We start from the raw sequence: 17,350 nt of genomic DNA on the forward strand, positions 1-17,350 counted from the left end.
CCAGCAAGCAAGTCCTGAAGAGACCCAAATGGGTAAGACTCTAGAGGTGGAGGAGAGCCAAGCACCCACCAAGCCTAAGCAAGGAAGGCCACCTCTCCAGCCCAGAGGAGCAATAACGGTGTCTGACCTTGACGACGCCTGCTTAGGAACAGTGCAAAGCCATTCACATGCCTGGTCTCACCTGCGCTCCCAGCAACCCGTGACATGGGAAGTGTTTTTTTGTTTTGTTTTGTTTTTTAACATTTTATTAGGGGCTCATACAACTCTTATCACAATCCATGCATATACATACATCAATTGTATAAAGCACATCTGTACATTCTTTGCCCTAATCATTTTCAAAGCCTTTGCTCTCCACTTAAGCCCTATAGACAAGGAAAGGGAAACGTCCATTTGAGAAAAGTGTGTGTGTGTGTGTGTGTGTGTGTGTGTGTGTGTTATCAAGGAAAGGTAGCTCAGTGTTACACAGCTAGTAAGTAGCAGAGGCTGGAGTTAACCTTAGATCTGTTGGGAGGTGTAAGAGGTAAATCTCAAAAAAAATTTAAAACAAACACCTTTTTTTAATTTCAGGAGACCACTATTTGGTCATTCCGCCAGATTAGGGACTCACCATCAATACCAAATTCCATCTGGGGGAAGACTTGTTTGTTTGAATGTAGTATTGCACCCAAATCAATCCCCCTGCAATTCCCTCACACTACTTTCTGGCGGGATACAAGTGATGTGATTTTTCTGCACGGAAAGGGTCTTATGATCTAAACAAAACAAAATTTGTGATCAGCAGCTTGGGAAAAGCCGGGCTACGTGGAATTCTCACGTTCAGGACATCTCAGACACCTTTGATGTGTTCTCAGAGCCTGTGAAGCGACAGGGCATTGACACGTATTGACAACTGCTCTCGTTGAGCAGAGAAATCCTATTCCCTCCTCTTGAATCCGGGCGAGACTTAGCAACTTAGCAACGAGACCCACCTCTTGTGGGCCAAGTGAAGTGCTGGGACTTCCGATACTCGGTACTCGTCCTAAGGAGCCTTGTAGCCCTCTCCCCCAACCCCCGCAGCGTTCAACCCTCGCTGAGGGAAACCAGCACCATGTAAAACTCAGCAACCCTGAGACCCCCGTGCTATGTGGACGCCAAGGTAGCCATCGGACTGATACCACTCTCTGGATCTCCTTAGGATCCGCTCAGCCCTCTCTTCATACTCCTGGGCTCCCACGCTCAACCGCCCAAAGGGAAACTCCCTTGAAATAAACTCCTGAGGGAAGGGTTTGGGCTAAAAATAAATAGCACACAAAGTCACATCAGGAGCTGCAGCTAGCCGGCCACACGGCAGGGACGGCTGGACTGAGGTGTCCTTCACAAGTCAGCTCCTGGCCCTCTCCCCTGCTCATGACCACCCTCAGTCCTGAGGTAAAGACTCTGGGGCAGGGCTTCTCCACCTTCCTCAGGCCGCAACCCTTGCATCCAGTTCCTCATGTGGTGGTGACCCCCAACCAGCAAATGATTTTCATTGCTACTTCATCATTGTCATTTTGCTACTGTGATGAATCGGGCGACCCCTGTGAAAGGGTTGTTTGACCCCCAAAGGGGTCTCAACCCACAGGTTGAGAACCGCTGCCCTATAGGGTCCCCTAGGACTAGCAGACTGTGACTCCAAGCCCCTGTCTGGCCTCGGCCCTCCTACCCCGTGCTCCCCCTTGCTTGCTGTTGACCAAGCCCTAGAGAGGGCTCCTATGAGTCAGAGGCAAGTTTGATTTGTTTTATTTTTGTTTGTTTGTTTGTTTGTTTGTTTGTTTGTTTGACAATGTATGAACTAATCAAATCTTCACAGTAAGTCAACGAGATGGGCTATGGCCATTGTCTTTTCACGAATGAGGAAGCTAAGCACAGCGAAGTCAGGCCAAGCTTCCTCAGATTAAATGGCATGTCAGTGTTAGAGACCCAGGTAGCCTGCTCCAAGGCGGGCTCCTAACCGCTGTTCCGCACTTCCTTTCACCGTGACAGAAGAATAGGAAGACTGACACAGCCGCAAATGGATTCCCAAAGTCAAGAACTCTTGGTAAAGAGTTCCAAACCCAGCCACTGCCAAGTTGACTCCGACTCATGGCAACCCGTGTGTATCAGAGTTAAAACGACTCCATTGGGTCTCTTCCTCCTCCTCCTCCTCCTCCGCTTCCGACTTCTCCTTCTTCTTTTCTTCCTCTTTTACATCAAAATCACAGAAAACTGTGTTTAACAAAATACCATAATATGAAGCCATCGCTTCTCAACACATCACCGAACCAGGCCTGAATGTTTCTATAAGAAATATGCCCTCCCCTCTCTAGACCTTTCTGGGAGAAGTCTGCACCCTTGGATTCGCACCATGTCAAAAAGGCAGTTGGGCTATCTGGGAGGGAGTTGAATTCCTCTGGGTGTTCTTTACAATGTCCTTTGGGTTTGGGGGGGAAAAAAAGAAGCCTGGAGGGCCGAGATGCGGAGGGTAGGGTGATGGGTGAGGATTCCCATAGGTTTCCAATGGCTGGTCTGTCAGAAGTACACTGCACTGCTGACGTGCCTGCGGCTTAGTCGGCAGGCTTGTAAGCTTTTGCACCATCTTGCTAGACTCAAGGCTAAGGATCCAAAGGCCACAACAGCCCAGCCCTCCAGGCGCTGGGAGTCGAAAGTAAGATGCCCTGATGAGGGCGTTTGCTCACCTTCTTCTTTAGAAGGGAGATCCAAGCAGCCCTTCCCACCGTGCGCAATGTGGGTATTCTAACATGATCGTATCACTGTTGGAGACAAGTTGTTAAGAGACCCAAACCAAAAATTAGGGCAAGAGGAAGACAGTTTTGTTTTGGGTTTGTTTTGTTTTTGCAAACTCAGAGAGCTTGTCTTGTTGCCTCCTTCATAGCTCATGGGAGTGGAGGCTTGCCGGGGTCAACACGGAGTTGAACAGAATTCGCTGCTGAAATCTTTACTGAAACAGACTGCCCACTCATTCTCCTGCAGAGCCAATGGTAGGTTCCAAACACCAAGCCTTCCCTTCACAGCCCCTGCACCACCACGGCTCCGGAAGTAAACTGTGGGCACAATTTCCATTGGGAACTAGCTTCCTCTGCGACAACAAAAATACCACAACAGTTTGGATCACAGACCAGCTTAATCAAAAGGGAGAGCCGTTGCCTGAAAACAGGCTAAAGAGCTTCAGGAGCAGTCCCACAGAGCCCAACACAAGACCCCGCCCAGGTTCAGAACAGCTCCCCAAACATGCCTGGACACATATAACTCATCCCCACGGTCAAATAAAAAGTGCAGAGCATGGGCCATTGCAAGAGACCAAATTACAAAGCCTGGGATCATCTGTGGTGTCTCAGCTTCAACTGGTTTAAGAGCAGTGTGTGTTTCTGATTGTTTTTATTTTTTAAAAAGGAAATAGGTCCTATGAAATGGAACCTTAATAGGGTGACTATGTCCTAATAAACCAAACAAACAAACAAACAAAAAACCCTCACTGCCATCAAGTCTGTTTTGACTCACAGTGACCCCATAGGATAGGGTTGAACTGCTTCTGTGGGTCTCCATGACTGTCACTCGTTATGGGAGTAGAAAGTCGCATCTTTCTCCTGTGGAGCAGCTAAAACTGTTGACCTTTTGGGGCGCAACCCCACCTGTAACTGCCAGGGCTCCTTCATGTCTTCATAGGATTATCCAAACTTCCAGGACCCCAGGGGGCTACTTCATGTCCACAAACACAGAGGACAAGGCACTCGTCCAACTTGTTCGGCCATCTGCTCATGGATTCAACAAGTCAGCATGGGTGACAAGCTCAGCACTGAGCGAGGGGTGGGAGGCAGAACCACAGTCCACCGCGTTGACACTCTAGGAGAGAGACGACAGGCAATTCCCATACAACAGGACACCACAAGGCCAAGAGAGGACTTAGTGCTCGGCACTCTGGAATGGTGCATAAGCCCACAGATCAAGAGAGCTTTCTGCAGTGATGGAAACATTCTATGTCTGTTCTCTCCAGTCCAGTAGCCACAAACCCCATAGAACTGTGTCATTACACTGAACAGCACTAAAATACAAGGAATGCCCACCACCTATCTGTGAGTTTGTCCTCGTAGAGTGACTTACATGTGCCGTGATGCTGGAAGCTACACACCAGTTACTTCGAATATCAGCAGTCACCAATGGCGAACAGGTCTCAGCAGAACTTCCAAACTTAAGAGAAACTTAAAGGCGAGCCTGGTCATCTCCTTGCTAAAATCAGCCACTGAAAAGCCTATGGATTGCAGCAACCTATTATCCAATACAGGGCTGGAAGATGAACACCCTAGGTGAGAACCGAACCCCCAAACCAAACCCACCACCCTGCAGTTGATTCTGACTCACAGGAGTCCAACAGAACAAAGAAGAATCGCTTCTTAGAGTTTCTGAAACAGTCAACCTTTCCAGGAGCTGACCATCCCATCTCATCTCTAGTCCTCCCTCTGAGCAGCGGGAGGGTTTGAACCACTGATCATGCGGATCAGCAGCTCAACGGGCAGCCTACCGCACCACCCCCACCATCCCATTCTAGGTTGGGAGGTGCTCAAATGCACACTGGTTATAAGAATGGACTGACATATGTGAATGATTGGGAAGATAGAACAGGATCAGGCAACGTTTCATTCTACTGTGGCTGCGGTCCCTATGAGTCACAGGAAACTAATAATCACCCTGGCAATCCATTTTAATTTAAATAGCCCATGTTAAAAAAATAAAATAAATAGCCCAGGTAAGGTAGCTAGTGGCTCTCTTATTCAATGGCACAGCTAGCTACAGACTCAACATATCCAGGAGTCAGGGAGAAAAGGTAATGTTCCATTGATGTTTTTTCTAGTTGAGCCGTGCCAAGACTGATGAAACCAATTGGTGAAGGGAAACAGCCACTCCTGAGACCAGTTCCACCTCTTGACACTGAGCATGAAATCCGTTCTTTACATGGAGCAGATGGCCAGGCTATCCAGGAGTGCACTGCCGTTCACCTGAAGTCAGGAAGACAGCAATTTCTCTGTTCTTGCGTGGGTCAGAAGGTACAGGCTGGGAGTCCTCCGCCCCGCCTGTGTCAATCCATGCAGCACTCAGACAAAACTCAGAGCCTGCATCTCCTGCTGAGCCGTGAACCCCGGGTCATCGAAGTCTGCTGCGACCGCAAGAGTCACCACAGATGGAAAGTTCGGATGTTGGGCAAAGGCACCCTGCCTCTCCGCCTACCCACCCAAATGCTCTAGGGGAAAGAATAGTCTTATTATAAAAGCCCTCAATAGAGAACCTTCCTTCTTCCTAACCCAAAGACCACAAAAACAAAACAATAATGTTAAATACGATTGCGTAATGTGGGCTCAAACAAATGGGACCGGGACAATTGTGCATTTGCAATTGTTCCCCTGCTCCCCGCCTCTCTCCTAGGGGAGCAAATGATTCCAAAACAAACACACATTTTGTGCGCTGCTGTTCGCATTTGTAAAGTAGGGAAGGCACTTGGTGCAAACAGCCCGTCCTTCTGATTAGAAAAAGAAGCTTCTGACTGGCAGCTTGCCCCCTGGAGGAGGTCGTGATACCAGTAGGTACCATTGAGTTGGCGCCTACTCATAGCAACCCTGTAGGATGGAACAGAACTGTCCTACGGGATTCCCAGGCTGTCAACTTTACAGGACCGCATTGCTAGATCTTTTCTGGCCTGGAACTGCTGGTGGTTCAAATCACCAGCCTTTCAACAGCCGCCGAACACTGAGCCATTGTGACACCAAAAGGTCTCCTTGTATCGGGACAGATGGAAACAGTGCTAGATCAGCAATGCCTGCTACCTAAAGTGCACACCGGCTGCTTCTGGCCCCTCAGCCTCCTCCGGAGTTGAACGGAAACCTTGCCACAGTTCTTGCTCCAGGAGAGTAGCCCAGGACCACAAGCTGGGTTGGGTTTGACCACCAAGTGTCCGTGATGATATACATACAACAGAAGTGACCTAAGGTTCTGGCAGGAGATGTTCAATTTTTTTTTTAATAAAACGGAGCCAGTCCCACTTGCTAGGACCATACTGATATTACCTGCATCTATGGTTCTGAACAACTTTTTCTGGCAACAAGTGAGTCCCTCTATTTCCCACATATCTAAAGGGGGGCAGGAGGCACACACGGCATAACCAGGTCCGTGATCCAGGGCCACTGGATTGGGGAGGGCGCCGTCCACAATTGAACACAGCAAACAGCATTCATCTTTATGATGTCACTCTCAAAAGTCAACCCCCAACTAATTTGAAAGTTTCCATGCATAAATTTATGTATGACACAGAGTCATAGATTGAATTGTGCCTCCCAAAAAGACGTGTGAAAGTCCTAACCCCTACACCTGTGGAAATGACCTAGTTTTGGTCTTTGAAGACATTCTCAGTTAACATGAGGCCACGCTGGGCTCTCAATTTCACTACCATCAAGTCGGTTGAGACTGATAGCAACCCTATAGAAGAGGGTAGAACTAGCCCGTGTGGGTTTCCCAGACTGTAATCTTTTAATCGATCAGTAAGCCTCATCTCTTCTCCCTTAGAATGGTTGGTGGTTTCAAACTGCTGACCTTTTGGTTAGCAGCCTAACGTGTAACCACCATGCCACGAGGCCTCCTCCAGTCTGGAGTAGAATGGTGATCACATGCTTTTGGTAAGGCTTGGTTTTCGCTCATTCATTCCTCAAACAGTTCTGGAACAATTGCTTTGATTCGGTTGTTCTGTGAGGTGCCCTGGGACAACTGGTGTCCTCATAAAAGAGAAGACACAGAGAGAAGAAGGGTGGCCATGTGACAGCAGACACAGATTGCACAGCAGAGCAGGGAGCACCCTGGATTGCCAAGAGCCACTAGGAGAAAGGCGTGGTCCAGTTTCTCTCTGGGAGCCCGCAGGAGGAATCCACACGATGGATACCTTCCTCTGAACTTCTGTCCTCTAAAACTAGGAGCTAATACATCTCTCTGCTGAGAAGCCACCCAACACAGGGGGTGGTGTTATGGCAGCCCTTAGAAAATGAATACACACCACTTCAGACACTCACTGTTAAAGAAATTATCATATCTTATTGCTGTCGGCAACACAGACACCAATTCAATAGTTTCTACACCAATGGTGCTCCACCTTCCTAAAGCCGCTGCCCTTTCAGACACTTCTTCATGGCGTGGTGACGCCCCCAACCATTAAATTATTTTTGTTGCTACTTCATCACTGTCATTTTGCTAATGTTATGAATTGGACGACCCCTGTGAAAGGGTCGTCTGACCCCCAAAGGGGTCTCGACCCACAGGTTGAGAACCGCTGTTCTACATGTACCGTATCGTGAAATTGGTTACATTCTTTGGGCTGTGCAACCATTCTCACCCTGCTTTTCAGGATTGCCCCTCCTCTGTCAACATACACTCACTGACCCCAGCCCCCACTCCAATCTACGCTCTCAAGTCACGATGGCCGCACTGCTCCCCTGCAGTTGTTCATGGGCAGTGGATTCAGGAAGTCTATTGTCAGAAGTCAAATGTCTGTTCTCATATCCCCACTTCTCCGTAGGATATTTCTATAGTGTCTCTGATCAAAAAGTCAGACATTCGTTTTCAGCGGTTTTGTTTCCTTTGTCTGGAGCAGCGGTTCTCAGCCTGTGGGTTGCGACCCCTTTGGGGGTCAAAAGACCCTTTCACAGGGTCGCCAAAGACCATCAGAAAACACATATTTCTGATGGTCTTAGGAACTGAGACACCACTCCTCTATCGTCTCCAGGTGGGTCCACCCACATGCAGATACGCCCACCTACATACAAGTACCAGGCATGAAGACTGTTACCCATGCCACACTATGCTTCAAGACAAAATTTCACTTGTCATTAGAAATAAATATTTCACAGTATATAATTACATTTTGTTTTGTGATTAATCACTATGCTTTAATTATGTTCCATTTATAACAATGAAAATATATCCTGCATATCAGATATTTACATTATGATTCATAACAGGCAGCAAAATTACAGTTATGAAGTAGCCATGAAAATAATTTGATGGTTGGGGGTCCCCACAACATGAGGAACTGTATGAAAGGGTCACAGCATTAGGAAGGTTGAGAACCACTGGTTTAGGGTGACCCCAAACAATAATTTGCCATTTCTCACAATTCCATGGCTTGGCTAGGTTGAGCTGGAAGGTTCTTCTGCTCTATGCAGCATCGGCTGAGGTAACACACTTGTCTGAATTCAATTCACACCTTGACTAGAGTTGAAACATCTACTCTGGCTTTACTCACCTCATTCCTTCCAACTGAATGGCTGGGGCTTGCTGGGCCTCTCTTTCCAACACATTCTCCGTGCCCCCCCCTTTTTTTGTATCTGCACAGACTTTATTCAGTCCTTTGTCATTTCTGACTTAGTATTTGACTCTTTACCATCAATCGCTCTTCCCACTTAGATTTGAGTTCCACACTGCGACTGTGTTTATCATTCTGAAACTCAAATGGTTTCATGTTTTAAGCACCCCCGCTATCTTACTTAGAGTCCCTATTACACCTTGTTCATATTTCAATCAAAATCCTCAATAGACTCTATTAGCAAGTATCTGTTAATGTGTCTATAAATGACTATTTACTCCTTTTTATATGCACAGGATCTAACCCGGTGCCTGACCCAAAGCAATTGTTCAATAAATCCCTGAAGAATGCATGGGTGGCTATCAACCCTTTCCTAAAATATATCATAGACATAAAAGGTGGGGGCTTTTTCTATCACTTACTGTGAAAACATTTTTTTTTTGTCCAACAACCAAAAATTAAAGTTCTCAAATGTTCTGCTTTCCCCCTCCCCCACCTTCTTTTTTAAGGAACACGTATTAGAAAAGCAAAGTCATTAAACCCAGTATTTTTTTTTTAATTAAGGAAGCCCGGGGGAGATCCCTACATTGTTGAAGAGCATGTGCTTGAGTGTCGTCGTCAGTTCGCATAGTCCCTTAACAGATATCGCTAATGAATCACGGAATTCCTTCCAATGCACCTGGCCTGGGCCTCAGAATCCCCCCCTCACACGATTTCCCACCATCCTGGAGATAAGTCATCTTATCCATAAATCAAGCAGTCATCTGAGGCGTCTTAGGTTGCCGAACCTGAAGTCAGTATTTGTGCATGTAGGAAACTCTTGACAAGCTGACACGCAATATGGTCAGCCCTCTGGTCTTTCCAACAGCTACCAGAAGCATGCGCTGATGTAGGGACCGCAGCCAGGTGATAAAACAGACTTTTTTGAACACCCCAACTTCATTTTCCCACAAATGAACATTATAAGTAAAGGTAAGTTTGCCAGCTGAGCCTGAAGATGCCTCCTTGGAGGGAAAAGGGGAGAACGTTTCCTACCGGTGTGCTCTGAATGCCCAGGCCCAGAGCGAGGAAAAACCCTTACTCCCTTTTCGATGGTCCTTCTTACCTGGGGACATGGCACCTGGTGGTCCCCTTGGGGTGCTACAGAAGCTCAGACCCATCCCGACCTTCTCAGTGGAAAGCTTCCAAAGCAGGTTCTGACCCCTTTGACAGCCCCCACAGCACCTCTCCTTCTCCACTGTGACCTGTGTCACAATTGTCCTGGAATGACCCCTTCCTTCAAGATATCTTTCTTGGCCAGACTGGAAGCTCCCTGCAGGCAGCAAGGAGACAGAAGTGGTGTGCTTCTGGGTTCCGTGCCCAGCACAGCGCCTTACCAAAGAGGGTGCTCACTCTTTATTGACGAAGGTCCGATGAGGAAGCTGAGGCCCGCAAAGATGAAGGTACCTAGCAAGTGCGAGTTGTTGCTCTCAGCTGCCGTGGGCGGCCTATGCACAGCCAGGGCCACGCCACACCCACCATCAGGTGTGGATTAGACCACTGGGCTCCTGTCTACAGGGTTTTCCTTGGCTGACTTGCAGAAGTCGCTCGCTGGGGCTTTATTCCCAGATGATCTTCGTCTGGAAGCGCCATCCGGCACCGTAGCCACACTCCAGCCTTCCCTGGCCGGCCGTCAAGGGTACAGACTGGAAATGGAAATGGCCCCAGGCCTCCAACACGGGGAAAGAAGGTTGTACCCCGAGCCACCCCTCGTGCTTCCACCGTCTGTCTGTCTGTCCAGCACTCTGTTCTGTACACGACAGACACTACACGATCTGTCCGCTCCCAGCTCCTAGTCCAGGGACAGAGAGGACTCTCCTGTTGTTATAGATGACAGCAGCGAGGGCAGGAGAGTCCCCTGGAGGTGGCCCTTCTGGAGGTAGGGGGGACAGGAGAGAAAGGCCCCAGAAACAAAGAGCTTCTCTAAGAGGGGGAGTATATTTTTTGCTGTCCTGTTCGTAGACAGGGCCCAGCTCAAGGGTTCAGAACTCCAGCACTCAGAAGGCTTTCTGGGAGGTAAATCTGGTCCCCAGGGAAAAAGGCCATTCCTGGAGGCCCAGCCTGGGACAAAGAATGGGGTCCCATTCCAGAAGTCTCGCTGCAGCTCAGCCACTGAGCTCTCGAATCCAGGAGCAGCCTCCTCTCGCGCTTTCCCAGCTGCACACCTGGACTTTGGCCTTTTCTCCAAGGCCCCTGGCTTCATATGGAAACAGCCCTCACCCACCTTCTAGCTAATCCATCATCTGCCCTGAAAATCCACATCCTTGGTTTGGGCTAGCTTGCCCTCTCACCCTTCCGTGACCCCGGGGACAACTGCATTTACACAGGTGCAAAGAGGTTCCCAGGCTGCCCCTTCAGAGGGAGGCTGGGAAAGGTGGGGGAGGGGCAGATAAGGGAGGTCAAAGGGCAGGGGGGTGGGGCGTCTGCTCTTCGTCTGCACACCTCTGCTGTGGGGCCTGACAACACAGCACCCCATGAAAGGGCTTTTCACGCTGCTGAGGGAAAGCAGACGCCTCCCTCCAGCTGTTCAGCAGCTGGAGCCACTTGGGTTGTTTTCGCTAAGAGAGATCTGACCTTCGTCACCCCACTCCCACCCCCTCCCCAGGGAGGTATTCACCCTGCCCATCCGCCCCCTACAGCCACAGGGGTGAAGAGCCAAGACTAGGGAAGGAAGTTGTCTGACGCCAGGTGCCCTTGTGTAAGGGGGCCCGGGCAGGGCTGGGCAAGGCCGTGGGACCCTGGGTCTAAGGAGCAGGACTTACTGGATGTGGGGGTGGGGGGGTACGGGGGTAGTGTTTGCTTCTAGCTCACACACAGTCCATCTGCACATCCCCTGGCGACCTATGAGAAAGGCCAGGGCAAGCTCACCAGTGGGGCAGGGCCCAGGTCATCAAATATCCCCCCAAAATGGAAGCATTACACAGAGTGAAAAAAATCCAGATTGAAAACACATGACATCCTCTAGGATTCTGTTTACATGACATTCTGTAAAAGGCAAAATGAGAGGGATGGTAATCAGCTCACTGGTTGCCAGGGACTGGGGGTAGGGGAGAAGCAAGCGGAGACTGTGGTGGTGGTGGGTAGTGGTGATAGTCTATAACTTGATGGTGCTGGTGGTGGTGGTGGTGGTAGTGGTGGTGGTGGTGGTGGTGGTGGTGGTAGTCTCTAAGTTGATTGTGGTGGTGGTGGTAGTGGTGATAGTCTATAACTTGATGGTGGTGGTGGTGGTGGTGGTGATAGTCTATAACTTGATGGTGCTGGTGGTGGTGGTGGTGGTGATAATCTATAACTTGATGGTGGTGGTGGTGGTGGTGGTGGTGATAGTCTATAACTTGATGGTGGTGGTGGTAGTGGTGGTGATAGTCTATAACTTGATGGTGGTGGTGGTGATAGTCTATAACTTGGTGGTGGTGGTGGTGGTGGTGATAGTCTATAACTTGATTGTGGTGGTGGTGGTGGTGGTGGTGGTAGTCTCTAACTTGATGGTGGTGGTGGTAGTGGTGGTGATAGTCTATAACTTGATGGTGGTGGTGGTGGTGGTGATAGTCTATAACTTGATGGTGGTGGTGGTGGTGGTGGTGATAGTCTATAACTTGATGGTGGTGGTGGTGGTGGTGGTGATAATCTATAACTTGATTGTGGTGGTGGTGGTGGTGATAGTCTATAACTTGATTGTGGTGGTGGTGGTGATAATCTATAACTTGATGGTGCTGGTGGTGGTGGTGGTGATAGTCTATAACTTGATGGTGCTGGTGGTGGTGGTGATAGTCTATAACTTGATGGTGGTGGTGGTGGTGGTGGTGATAGTCTATAACTTGATGGTGGTGGTGGTGGTGGTGGTGGTGATAGTCTATAACTTGATGGTGGTGGTGGTGGTGGTGGTGATAGTCTATAACTTGATTGTGGTGGTGGTGGTGATAATCTATAACTTGATGGTGCTGGTGGTGGTGGTGGTGATAGTCTATAACTTGATGGTGGTGGTGGTGGTGGTGATAATCTATAACTTGATGATGGTGGTGGTGGTGGTGGTGGTGATAGTCTATAACTTGATTGTGGTGGTGGTAGTGGTGGTGATAGTCTATAACTTGATGGTGGTGGTGGTGGTGGTGGTGGTGGTGATAGTCTATAACTTGATGGTGGTGGTGGTGGTGGTGGTGATAATCTATAACTTGATTGTGGTGGTGGTGGTGGTGATAGTCTATAACTTGATTGTGGTGGTGGTGGTGATAATCTATAACTTGATGGTGGTGGTGGTGGTGGTGGTGATAGTCTATAACTTGATGGTGGTGGTGGTGGTGGTGGTGATAGTCTATAACTTGATTGTGGTGGTGGTGGTGGTGGTGGTGGTAGTCTCTAACTTGATGGTGGTGGTGGTGGTGGTGATAGTCTATAACTTGATTGTGGTGGTGGTGGTGATAATCTATAACTTGATGGTGCTGGTGGTGGTGGTGGTGATAGTCTATAACTTGATGGTGGTGGTGGTGGTGGTGATAATCTATAACTTGATGGTGGTGGTGGTGGTGGTGGTGGTGATAGTCTATAACTTGATTGTGGTGGTGGTAGTGGTGGTGATAGTCTATAACTTGATGGTGGTGGTGGTGGTGGTGGTGGTGGTGATAGTCTATAACTTGATGGTGGTGGTGGTGGTGGTGGTGATAATCTATAACTTGATTGTGGTGGTGGTGGTGGTGATAGTCTACAACTTGATTGTGGTGGTGGGTTGACAGAGTGGCTGCCACAGTACTCTCAAACACAGCAATTGTGAGGATGGCGTAGGTGTTCCATCATACACAGGGTCGCTGTGAGCTGGGGCCAGCTCTCCAGCACCTAAAAACAATCTACCGACCTCCCTATCCAGGGAGGAAACCAAGAATTCCAACAAGCGTAAAAGGACATCTAAAGAACAAACTGGAAACAAGTATTTTTAAAAACGCAGAGAAAACAAACTCATTTCAAAGCAGACTCTAGAATGACAATTTATGTGAGAAAGATCAGGCAGGTGCTCAGATCATGACAGATCAAGGGTCTCGAGCACTCTCCGTTGTCATTTTTAAATTGTTTTTGTTTATTTTTTATAGTGAATTAGGGGGAGGGGTTATATATCAGATCATCTTTTTTGTTCTTGTATTCTACACCTTTTACAATGTATCACGCTGTCCATGAGCATGCTTTAATGTTTTGTTTTGTTTTGAGGCCTTGGAAGTGAAGGAAGGAATTGAGAGACAAGATAAGACCAGCGCTCTAGAAATCTCTTAAAGTCAACAAAGACACGGACCAAGGGCTCATTCTATTTGACTGCAGTGACAGACAGAATGGAAATGAAAGGGTATTGGAGCCACGGCTAGATGTCCTGGGCAAGAGCTCCGCCGCATTGCAGTCAATTAGCTTAGCCAGTCTGTCAGCAGCGCCCAAGAACTGAAGCCTCAGCAGAAGCTCCTGATGACACACAGAGTCATCCTGCTGAATTCCTCAGCCCAGTGCTGGGCACCTCTACCCACATGGCCTTGCTCCTCAAGGAACCAGACCAGCCGCCATTGCCAGTAGAACTTCCAGAGGGTTCCCAATGGCTGATTGTTTGGAAGGAGAACACTAGGCCTTTCTGCTGAGAGGCCTTTGGATGGATTCAACCCGCCCACCTTTTCATCACCCACTCAAAACATTCAACATTGGTGCTGCCCAGTGACTCCTGGGTATCCCAAGGAGAGAAATAAACGTACCGGGTGGAATCAGGAGGCAACTGAAACAGAGCGCCGAGACTCAAATAGCTATGTGTAGGAACTGGGATTTTTACTGCTCAACGAAGCTGATCCACACACTCCACTGCAGCCGTATAGAACTTCACAAGGACAGAGGAGGAAGGTGGGGTGTTGGCAGCCTGTACCTTCAGGAGAAGGAGAAATGAGGCCAGGGGAGATCTAAATAGTTCTCTAAATGGATAGAGTCCTTCAGCTTTAAATGCCCCGCAGGTGTTTCCGCCCCCTTGAGCACATGTAGCGCCTCACGCCTTTCCACCTAAGGAGGGAGCTATTCCTCCACCCTCACCCCCACCCTGCTGACTGCTCACCAAAGACTAGTCGGTGAAGAGAACTCCAGAGACAAGGCCTTGGAGATTTCCCTTGCTCAACCCTCAAATGCTGCCACCAGTGTAAATAAAAACATCTCCCTCTCTAAATCAAATAAACAGAGCCTAATCCAGGGCCTCGATGGTCCATCCTCCGAACCCACCACCACTGGGACAAAAGAAAGGTTCATTGGAAGGCATTCACAAGGTGCAGCAGAGTGGCCTTATACGTGGGTGCATCCAAGGGACTGTGGGTACAAGGAAGGATGCAGACTCCTGGGGTGGCAAGAGCAAAGAGAACACAGACGAGCCCCCTGTTAGTGACCAGTCTGTGTGGTCCTAGTGCCTCGTCTTTTAGCCCCGTGCACTCCAGCCTGGGAGTGAGGGCTGGTTAGATTAGCATTTTAGCTCCATCTGGCTGGAGCAATGTTCTTGGGCAAGGCCGGGGGCTCCTTCCCAGGTTATCCTGCGCACTCCAACATACTCGAGGCCTTCTGCCGGAATCACTAAGAGCAGAAACTCCTAACATGTCACCGAGCATCCTGCCTAGTTAGCGACGTTGCCCCACAGAGCCAGCCCTGTCCTGCATCACTAGCAGCGTGTCGTGTCCAGTTATCTGTGCCGTGTGTTTCAAAACCGAAGGGGATGAGGAGGTGATTGGACTCGGGGGGGGAGGACTAAAGACTGGGAAAGGGATCCCCTGGAGCTGGCCCCAATCCAGCTGTGTGCGGGGCAGAGACTGAACCCTCTGCTGGGAAGGGCAGGATCTTGAAACAGAACGAATTGTCTATTATCATGGGCGACTCGATAGGATTCTGGGCAAAGCGGGGGAGGGGGTGGCACAGAGCTGAAAGGAGTGCTCACGGGATCCACATTGGTTTGAGAGATTCTGGGCACACTTGGGCCTCTTTCAGGGCCTGGGTGACAAGGAGACACCGAAAGGAAGCAGGTCCGTACCCCCCACCTCAGCATGGAAGCCAGCCCTGGCCTGGCACCAGAGTCGACAGCTTTGGCAGCGGCTGGAGAGAGTCCACTGGCACGGGCCTGGGTGTTCTCATGAGAGACGCTGCCAGCAGAGGTTCCTTTGGGCAAAGGGGAAAATGATGGCTAGTTTTTGGAAACAGTGAAGGCACCCCAAAATAGGGACAGAGGGGACTTCTTGTTTAAGCCAGTGAGGGGCTTGCTTGGCAGCTTTGTAATTTGGGAGTCAGTGCCCACATGGCCCCGTTTCGGAGTCAGACACAGGAGCAGTCTGGGGAGGCGAGGGTTGAAAACAGACACTAGCGGCAGTGTGGGAGCATGGGGCAGGCTGGGGTGCAGACCAGGCGGCCCTGACCCAGGATGAAAGTGCAAGGCCTCAGTGGTGAACATCGGTGTTCTGTAGTGACTCTTCTTCATAGTGGCTGTCAAACTCCCAAACAGAGTCAGTAACCGCTACGGAACCCAAAGCACAGGGCAGCGGTTCTCCACCTTCCTCATATCACAACCCTTCCATACAGTTCCTCATGTGGTGGTGACCCCCAACCATCAAATTATTTTTGTTGCTACTTCGTCACTGTGATTTTGCTACTGCTATGAATCGGGCAACCCCTGAGAAAGGGTCGTTTGACCCCCAAAGGGGTCGTGACCCACAGGTTGAGAACCCTGGCGTGGGGTTCCTGAGCCCCAAACAGGGTGGAGAGTAGGGATTGGGGCTTGGACAGAACCTAAAGTGAAAGGCTGGTCAGCTGAACCTGTTTGGCAGCCGAGGCATGTGAACGTGTCCATGACCCGGACACACACACACACACACACACACACACACATGGGAGAACCCATAGGAGGTCCTCTCATCTCAGACAAAGGAGACAATTGTCACAAATAGGATGCTGGGTGAGTCCAAAGGGGGGGTGGGTAGCAGGGGACACAGCTGTTTACAAAAACAAACGGGAAACAAAAGGAAGGGAAAAGAGAGCAATGGAAAGAAAAAGCGGCAGCCGCTCGCTCGCTTGGTAGAGAGCTAATGAGCTCTTGCTCAACCGCCTGGGTCAAGGATGGCGATGGCGTCAAGGCCAGCTCGTTCGCCTCCATCCGGAAGCGCCGAGCGTCTCTGTGCTCCTCTCCTCGTGGATCCGCTCAGAGGCACTCCGCAGCCCAGAACTGCCCCCAGAAAAAATAAATGGAGCTTCTACACAACCGACACAAGCCACGGGCAGACATCCCTAGCCCCCCTACAGTGAGCCCAGGGTAGCAGATGAGTCTGCATCCACAGGGCTTCCTGCCCCCTGTCCTCCTCACCAGCAGACCACCATGGGTGGTCTAGCCAGGTGTCCTTGAGTCAAGGTGTGGAGACCGCACATATGTCAGAGTACGTATTTTGTTCCACAGGGTTATCAATGGCTGATTTTTTGGAAGTAGGTCCCAGGCTTTTCTTCCAAGAAATCTCTGTGTAAACTCCAGTCGCCAGCCTTCCATTAGCAGCTGAGTGCATTCGCTGTTTGCAACACGCCCCTTGCCCCCCAGGATTCCATTCTGGGTGGTACCCAACACCAGAACCACTGCCATCGGATTGACTGCAGCACATACTGGCCCTGCATAGGGTTTCTGAGACTGGACATCTTTGCAGGGCAGACGGCCTCGCCATTCTCCCTTGGGGGTGCTGATGGGTTTGAACCACCAACCTTGTGGTAGCAGCCCAATACTCAGCCCACCGATCCAGCAGGTCCCTCATTCTAAGTGGGAGAGAGGTCCAAAGGCCCTTCGGGAATGAGCTGATTCATCTGAAAAAAAAACCCAGATTCTTATCAGTGTCAAATCCTCTCTCCCATTCTGCCTGTGCCCTCTCAAGAAGACAGCTCGGCGTGTGAGATGCTGTGGTTACTTTGCTTACTCGAGAAGCTCCACTCGCCTATCTT

General features: G+C 49.7%; 1 protein-coding gene across 1 annotated transcript in view; it reads right to left on the reverse strand.

The window, feature by feature from the left end:
* Positions 1-17,350, reverse strand: part of SMOC1 (SPARC related modular calcium binding 1) — a 163,641-nt gene that overhangs the window by 87,495 nt on the left and 58,796 nt on the right. The window lies entirely within an intron of this gene.

The sequence above is a fragment of the Tenrec ecaudatus genome, chromosome 14 (assembly GCF_050624435.1).
Source record: "Tenrec ecaudatus isolate mTenEca1 chromosome 14, mTenEca1.hap1, whole genome shotgun sequence".
In the NCBI taxonomy this organism is placed as follows: Eukaryota; Metazoa; Chordata; class Mammalia; order Afrosoricida; family Tenrecidae; genus Tenrec; species Tenrec ecaudatus.